This window comes from Pseudopipra pipra, chromosome 11 (assembly GCF_036250125.1).
Source record: "Pseudopipra pipra isolate bDixPip1 chromosome 11, bDixPip1.hap1, whole genome shotgun sequence".
In the NCBI taxonomy this organism is placed as follows: Eukaryota; Metazoa; Chordata; class Aves; order Passeriformes; family Pipridae; genus Pseudopipra; species Pseudopipra pipra.
In genome coordinates, this window is record NC_087559.1 from 20,968,984 (window position 1) to 20,977,299 (window position 8,316).

The window sequence follows — 8,316 nt, forward strand, 5'->3', positions numbered from 1 at the left end:
TTGTCAATATTTCAGTCCATGGGAGTTACAGGATAAGGGATTACTCACAGGCTGAAACGTTCTCATAAATACTATTCAAGCCACCTGTGTCAGCTGCTCTGAGGGATTCACAGAGGAAGTGAAGGACTGTTCTCCTTGTGGAGTATCCAGAGTAGTTGTATCCAAGTCAGTCATCTCTGTTCTCCTTCCCTTTTATGTCCTAATAAATCCCCACCCAAGACCAGAGTGGTTCCTGGTGTTAGACTGACAAGCTGTTGATTAAATGGAAATGTTATAGTTCTGTGTTTTCCTGTGTCTGAGTACAGGCTGGATTTTTTGAAATTTGAACTAGAGATGATCCTCTGGGTGCCAGATCTCGGCCCTGATAAAAAAATGAAGGGAAGGAGTTCTTTTTGGCCTTGGTGGACTTTGGCATCTTATGGCCATTGGGTCTTAAGAATCCTGCAAGCTGGAGTATTAAACTGCAGGAGGGCATCCTGCAATAGTAGACTCTATAAATATGACTATCAAACATAGTTGGCTATTGCAAAAAGTATAATCATAGTATAAAACAGTCTTTATTTGTTCATTTCCTTTCTATGCCTTGTCTTTGTTGTATTTATTACTCATCTTTTCATATTCCAAGATGATGGTTTTCCTGGGTAATGCTCATGTTTTTGCAATACTTTCTTCAGTGTAGTCTGTCAGACTGTTCAGTGACTTAGAGCTTCTTTTAAAAGATTGAAAGCTGCTGCAATAGGAAGTGATACACCCATCCCTTAAACATCACTGAGAAATAATTTAGATCCTTAAACCTAAAATGGGGGATAAGAATTAACCTTGTTGTTAGGGAGGCTCTGCAGAGCTGGACATCTTTCCCAGCCAAAGTGGTTTTTTAGAGCTTCCCCATCTGCAAAGATGCCTAAAGCATTCTTGCCATGCTGTGGAGCTGAGGAAAGAAATCTCTTCCTCCTGAGGTGCATAAATGTCTCAGCAATAAATATTATAGAAAAGCCTATAAATATTGCAGAAATTGATATGTTTGTTGAATGAGGTTCAGCTATATGCTTACTGCAATTTTCAAATACTTTTTCTTTGAAATAAGCAAACAAACAAGTAGTTTACTCTAAATCCCACACTCCTCATTCTTCATCAAAGGCTTTTGAGAAAGTGTTTACCATTTCTGTTTAACTTCCAAGTGTTACTGATTTCATTAGAACATGCCACTTCCACAAGTCTGGATTCCCTGCATTTTGGTGTTTATACAACTGTTGCCTGTGTTTTGTGAACAGAAGGGAAATAGTAGCCTCAGCTGGCAGTTATTAGTCTTGTTATTTGGAGGTCATCTTCATATATTTTGATAAATTGCTGTCAAGCAAAGATTCCATGCTGTGGCTGAAGAGTAATAATACAGGAGAATAAGCGTTACAGGTGGAATTCTGATTCATAAAAACTTCTTTTTTTGTTTGTGAACTAAAATAATAACAGGGCAAAAATCACACTGTGCTAGGATATACAATGTGTATAGAGGTTTCATGAATAATGAAAATGATCAGCCAAAAAACTTACTGCTTAAACTGAACTATTTACTTCTCTTGGCTGTTTCTAAAAGTTTCCTTCTAAGGAATACCAACCAATACCTATATTAGCAGTAAAATGCCCCAGTAAGTTTATTGTGTTATGGAAGGAATCTAATCTTATCCTACTTAAAAAAAATATGCCCTACATCTGTAGCAGCTCAGCACTTCTTTCATTATATGGAATTAATGAATAACTTTAATGACAATATAATGAATAATTTTAAAGATTCTAAACTGCATTCCAGTTTTTAAACAAGGTGTAAGCTAGGAAAATGAGGGAGTTTTGAGACTTAAATTATTGGACTGAAACAGTGGATCTTGCTACTCCTGACAATACTCTGTAAAAAAAATAAACCAGAGTGAGAGACTTGATGTCTTTCTTGCCAAGCTGGGAAGTGAAAACATGTCTGAGACTGTTTCTGATTGTGGTGCTGGGATTAGGAGCCCTGTTGTGAGAGATTAGATGCAAATTCTGTCCCTGTGATCTTTTCTTAACAATGATAATGAGCATAATTAGAGGACTCTGATAAAAGGTCAACAACTCTTGCAGAACCTCTGGGAATTTTGATTAGAAACTGGGAGAAAAAAAAATCCATAAGCTTTAAAAGTCTTATCTCCTGAATATTTTCTGGAAAATGTACCAACAAACATGACTCTATATACTAAGGAGAATGTATATTCTGGCTTAGCTTTTTTCCCCCTATTTTTTTTTTTTAAAAGGAGCTGTTTTGAATCCCTTCAATTAGTGCCTGGTGAAAGGGAAGACTTCCTCTAAGGAAAAAGCTGAAATAGAGTTGTTATTATGACCACAAGGTGGGCTGAGAAGTAGAACCTGATCCAGAAGAAGTAAATTTACAGGTTATAGGGTGGGGAATGTAGGCTGACATGGTGCTAAAAAGCCCATCCCACAAGGGTTGTGTGACCAGAGCTGATCATGGCTCACTATCAAGGGCTGAACAAGCTGTTTCCTGTAGTCCCTGGCTTTCTCAGGCCATGAATAGCAGGAAAAGGCCAGTCCCAGAGGCAAGGAGAGGGTTAATGTGCTTGGCAGAGGGTTCAGAAGTGGATATAATTGTAGATGTTTCAGAGCAGCTGAAATGTCAGGGCTTGTGCTTTCCAAGCCTTCAGGTTGAGGCTGATCTGTTCTGGGGAGAGCTGGGGATACCTGAGGAGGATTTCTCAGTCTGCTTTACATGGTCAAGGGTTCATTTCATAATTCCAGCCTGGAGTGTAAGCTGGGACAGACTCTGAGGTACCTTAAGTGTCAGGCTAGTACCAGAAAAGTACCAGCTGAGCTTAAATGCCAAGGAAAATTTTAAAAATGCTTTTCAGCTCTCAACATTTGCTCTGATGAGTTTTTAGCCAGGAGCTTTCAGCCAGGAGCTTTCATACCTGCATAATCTTTCTGCTGTCTCGTGTAAAATTAGAAGTGCACGTGGTAGCAGGAAACAAAATTAAGTACTTGATTTGCCTATGTCATTCTGAGGCCAGATGGTACTGGAAAAATAGCGTGTTAGTTCTTCCTGCCACTGGATGGCAATGTTTGATTAAAAAAACCGCACCTAACTATGTATGAGGAAATAAAACTGATCCCCTCTTTTCTTGGCAGAGGAGCCACACAACTTCCTTTGGGCATGTGGCTTTCTGAAGTCTGAAGAGGAGGAAAATATTAAATTTCATTACTGCGACTGAATTTCTTTGCTCTATTTGTTATTATTATTCCAGTAGTGCTTAGAAACCTCTTGGGCTTTGAATTTCAGTGTTAGATGTTGTAGAAAACTTACACTTTACGTAAGTGTTGGTTGCAGACAGTTCTCTGTGAGCTCAGCAACATGAAAAGCACAAATCTCGGTGCCCCCTTTGCTGCACTTGACTCAGGCTATAAAAAGCAATTCAATAATTAGTGTATATGAATTTTTCTACAATGAATACGTATACTTGAAATCCTACAGGTGCACTAAATCCTAAAACACTCTCTTATGTCATGCAAGGTTACCAGTATTGTTTGTCAGACAAGATTAATTTGAGTGAAACAAACGTGTGTTAATAGAACTGTTCCTGCTTATATTTTGAATGTATAATTTATGACTGGCTCTTAGAAAATATTTAATTGGTTGAGTTAAAGGGACTCTTTAATAGTCCCTTCATATATAATTTCATATAACTTTATATATAATTTATATATAACTTAATATATATATATCAATATATATAACTTAAGACTTATATATATATAAAACAGTACTACAACTTCAACAGAGGCCAGTGACAGATGACAAGGGAAGAATGTAAGAGTTAGGTAAACAAGATACAGATGTCTTCTCTTTTGAAAGATGTCTTCCATAAATTTGTTGGGTTTTTTTTTTTGGTTTTGTTGGTTTTGTTTGCTTTTTAAATTGAACCTCTAGAGAGGAGTTCAACAGCTCTGTTACATTTTGTGTAAACATCTAATTTCTTTTAGGTTTTGGACTTACTGCTCTGTATAAAAAGCATGTCAGAACCTCAGAAAAATCTCGTTCTTTGTAGTCCTGCTCTGCCAGCAGCCCAAATTTATATGCATTTTTATTAGGCTTTGTGCCAACCCAGTAGTTTCTTGGGAAATCATTTTGTTTGATTTATTTAAAAATGGTCAATGAGGACAGAAAAAGTGAGTTAGAAGTGGAGACACAACGAAACAATTTGTTATTTTGTCTGGACTAGTGCATGGTAAACTTGAGGACACTGGGCATGAAGGATGAGGTGGGAGTGAAGAGAGCATTTAACAACCTTGGTGACCAGATTTAGAGGTTAATTCATAGTTACTTCACCAGGCCAATTTTCTGATGAAAGCATTTCTTTTTTACCAATGCTCTAAGTAAACACCTACTAATTAGACCTGGTAATCAGATATATTTACTTCTGTCAAATAATCTAGAATGGAACAGGGAGAAAGATGTGCCTTTTCCCCCCCTCCTTTTTTCCCTGCTGTCGTATAACAGATCACTTCAGATTCTGACTGTAGTCACTAAAGAATTGAAATTATCTCTGTGAGAATAGGGATAATTAAAAAGAAGAAAGAAGCCATGGAGATTACAAACTGGAATTTAGGCAGTAATAAGTACGTGATTCATACACTTTATGAATTTTAAAGTATAATATACTTGATTGCCATAGAGAAAAAGAGATGCAAAATATCTATGAAAATCATTCTGCAGCCATTGTTTTTTCAAAGGTGTCCAGACAGCAAAACTTGAGAGGTTTTTTTTCAAAACTGTCTGGAATGACTCTGGGTGTGCAAAATAACCAGTTACAGACATTAAAAAAAAGAAAATTAAAATTAAAAATCCAGTGTTTCTCTCCTGGAGGCCAAAATACAATTTGGAAATGAACACTGGGCTCTTTCTTTACTTCATGCTTTGAATCTTATGGCATTTTATTCCTGACTTTTACTGTAGATTTAATGTTAATTTTCACATATGTTTATCTCTGAAGGTTTTCAGGTCTGGAGAGCTGGCAGAGCCCACATCCCCTACCCAGTACTTGATTGTGCAGGGCAGACTTGATATTTGGCAACCCTCTGCTTCCTGTCCTGTTTCTTGGTGGTCAAGCTCACTCTATGGCAACATCCAAACACTTGTCTAATGTTTTTGGGACTTAAAAGTATCTTTAGTTGAATAAATTCTCACTCGAGTGCTCTTTTCAGGGCAGTAGAACCCAGAACATTTACTGGCTCAGAGCAGGGATTGATGTATATGGCACTGGAGCCATTGTCCTTTCTTTCTGCAAATTGTTTTTCTGATATTCTCTTTTCCTCAGTCCTGATAGGAACATAGATATTTATAACACACAACCTGATGTAATCTGGTGGAGACATCCAGTGGAGTGTTTGCTTCAGATTTAGACATTTTTTCTCCCTCTAAAATGGGCTCTTTCATCCAAAGAAAGAGCAGATTCACCCCAGCCCTGAGCATAGTAGAGTTTTGAGACTGCTTTAATAGAGGAAAGAAGTTTTTTGTCATTAAACCTGAAGATGAAAGAAAGCAAGCTGCCAAGAGTGGTTGTGATCCCTGAGCCAGCAGTGAACCTCCAGAGAAGTGACAGCACAAGCACAGAAACAGCTGTGGGGGCAGTGCCACAGCAAAATTGGTTCAAGTTGGTGGTGGAAATACAGAGGATTGGAACAAAGTGCTAAATAAAGCAGATCAAGGTGTTACCTGGCTGCTGAAAGTCAGGCACTGTAGAAAATGCTCTGTACACTTTAGATAGTTCAATGTTTTCCGTGGCAAGGAGTTCGCCTGGAGTTTGGTGGGGAAAAACTTCTGAGGTTGCAATTTCCTGTACAAATATGGATTCAGGTAAAAGAGGGTAATCAACCCAGAGACAAGTCTGACTTCCACTAAGGGAATTGTCTACAAACAGTGATTGCACAGTGTTCTCATAGAGAGGTTATTGCACCTTAATGTTTAGTGAACTTGTGGTTCCTTTAGAGCGCTGCCTCAATGCCAGGGCCTTTTCCCCCCCTTGCAATAATCTGCTCAAAAATGGCTGAATGTGAGATCCAGGGAGATAGGGACACTTAAAGTATCTTTTAAATCCACCTGGGCTGAACATGATCCGCTGTAGGTATGTCACAGTGCTACAATTTTCATTTACTCTCTGCTATAATACTATAGAAACGTTTGTGTTTGAAATCAGAGGTATTTGGAACACCAAAAGGACAGAAAAAGAAAAGGTATAGCATGAAGGATAATTACACTGAATTTGTGTTTTGCCTTTTATTTAAGAAGTGTTTTAAGTGATTGACAGATGCCATGCTTGGAAACCTTCTCATATTAATCCACACACATCTCCACCTGTATCTTTTGCAGCTCAAATGTACTTGGTAAACCATCATCAGTCTACAGGGGGTTTTTTGTTTACTTTGTGGGAAATCAGGTCCCTTTATATTTCCCTATAAAGTTTGCTTGGATTCACACAGCAAAGAGAAACTTGTGAAGATGTTTCAATAGGATGTGCAAAGATTACTGTAATTGTGGAGCAAGGAACAGAAGATCCTTCTGCAGTTCTAATTATATGGGGATAAGAGGAATGTTATTCCCTTGGGTTTGTTCTAACCTGTTTCTATTTGTGCCTGTCCTGCAGTGCTGGTTTTCTAGAGCAATGTAACAGTCCTAGGTCACTTCACCAGAAGTGAGAAACTTTTTAAGGCCATTTATCTTTCAAGCCACTAAAAACATGCAAGTCTGCCATGGGTTCTGTTAAATATCCACTTCCTAGCTTTGTGTAGTTGTGATTTACAGGCAAATTGATGATTTCTTTCTTTCTTTTCTTTTTTTTTTTTTTTTTTCTTTAAGGGAGAGGATTTACTTATTCTGAACTCTGTTCCCAAAGAGAAAAAAACCTGAAACACTTGCAAAAATGCCTTCCTAAGGAAAGGCTAAATTTGCTTAATTTCAGTCAAGAAAAGTAGAATGAAAAATCCCCAAACAGCCAACTGAATGTTTAGAATGTCAATATTTAACTAGGAAATCACTGTAGGTGTTGTTACTTGCCATTCCCACAGTGTTTACCTCACAGCTCCATGAGTCAGGATTTGCTAATGTTAAAAATAATCTGAAACTAGTGATCTGTAAATACCAAATACTGGTGTGAATGTAGGAATGTATTGCAAAAAGCTCTCGGTTAATTGCACTATGAACATAATAATAGTGTGCTTTAAAAAGTGAAACCATAGCAATGCAAAAAGCTGTCTCATGGAAAGTTTTGCCACCCTAAAAATAGATTCTTTGACTTTAAAAGTGGTTGCAACTCATCCTATTTCGTTTGTTCATTATGAAATATTATTGGTTGCATTGTTCATACATCAGCTGTTTATTTCTGATATATATATATATATATTTGTGAACTTATTCTACTATGTGAACTTATTCTGTGGAGATGGGAGAATTCATCTTGGGAACAGCTAAATGAAGCAAATTCCCAAGAGCAACCAAGGCATTGTGTCTAATAATGAGCCTGACACAGAAAAAAACTGGCAGTGTAATTTGACTATCAATCACTGTCATCTCTGGAGCATGTGAAGCTTATGGCAGCTGCAGGAACAGCTGTAACCCAGGTCTATTGTCCTTGTGACCATCCCATGTATTTCTGAAGCCTATTAATGGCATTTTTAGGGCTTGAAAACTGGATGGTAGCAATATAGATCTGAATATTCTAAATGACACTGGCTCATTAGGCAGTGCTTTCTACAATAATATCTAATTTTTGAGAGTTCACTTGGCAAAAGAAAAGACATTTGAAATGGTACAAGTGTTAGAGCTTTACAAATGCAAGCAGCGTTTTCCCATCAAGCACAAAGAGGGAGGAAAACACTCAACAGATGTATCTAATTGCTCCTTCTACCCCATGTACTTTATTTCTTCCAAATTCCTGAGGGAAGACTCAACCTTCATGTGAGGGTAAGGCAAACAGAATATTGGGATCCTGTGGGAATGCAAATTTTGTTGTTAAAATGATGTTTGTCTTTGTTTTCTAATTGCTTCAGTAAGTGAAAGGATTCCTTGACGATTCATGTGAGGATCCAGACAAGATTCCAGGTGAATCTTGTTATACTAAGAAAACTCTGTTTTTTTAAAACATCAGTGGGTGAAAAGAATTTGAAGGAATTTGTTGTATGAATCTCAGTGGTCATTCTGAATCGATACTTCAAAGCATGGATGAGCTGAAGAAACTTAAAGCTCAACTTGAAGATAATGAGCAAGGCTTAGACAGCTTGTTT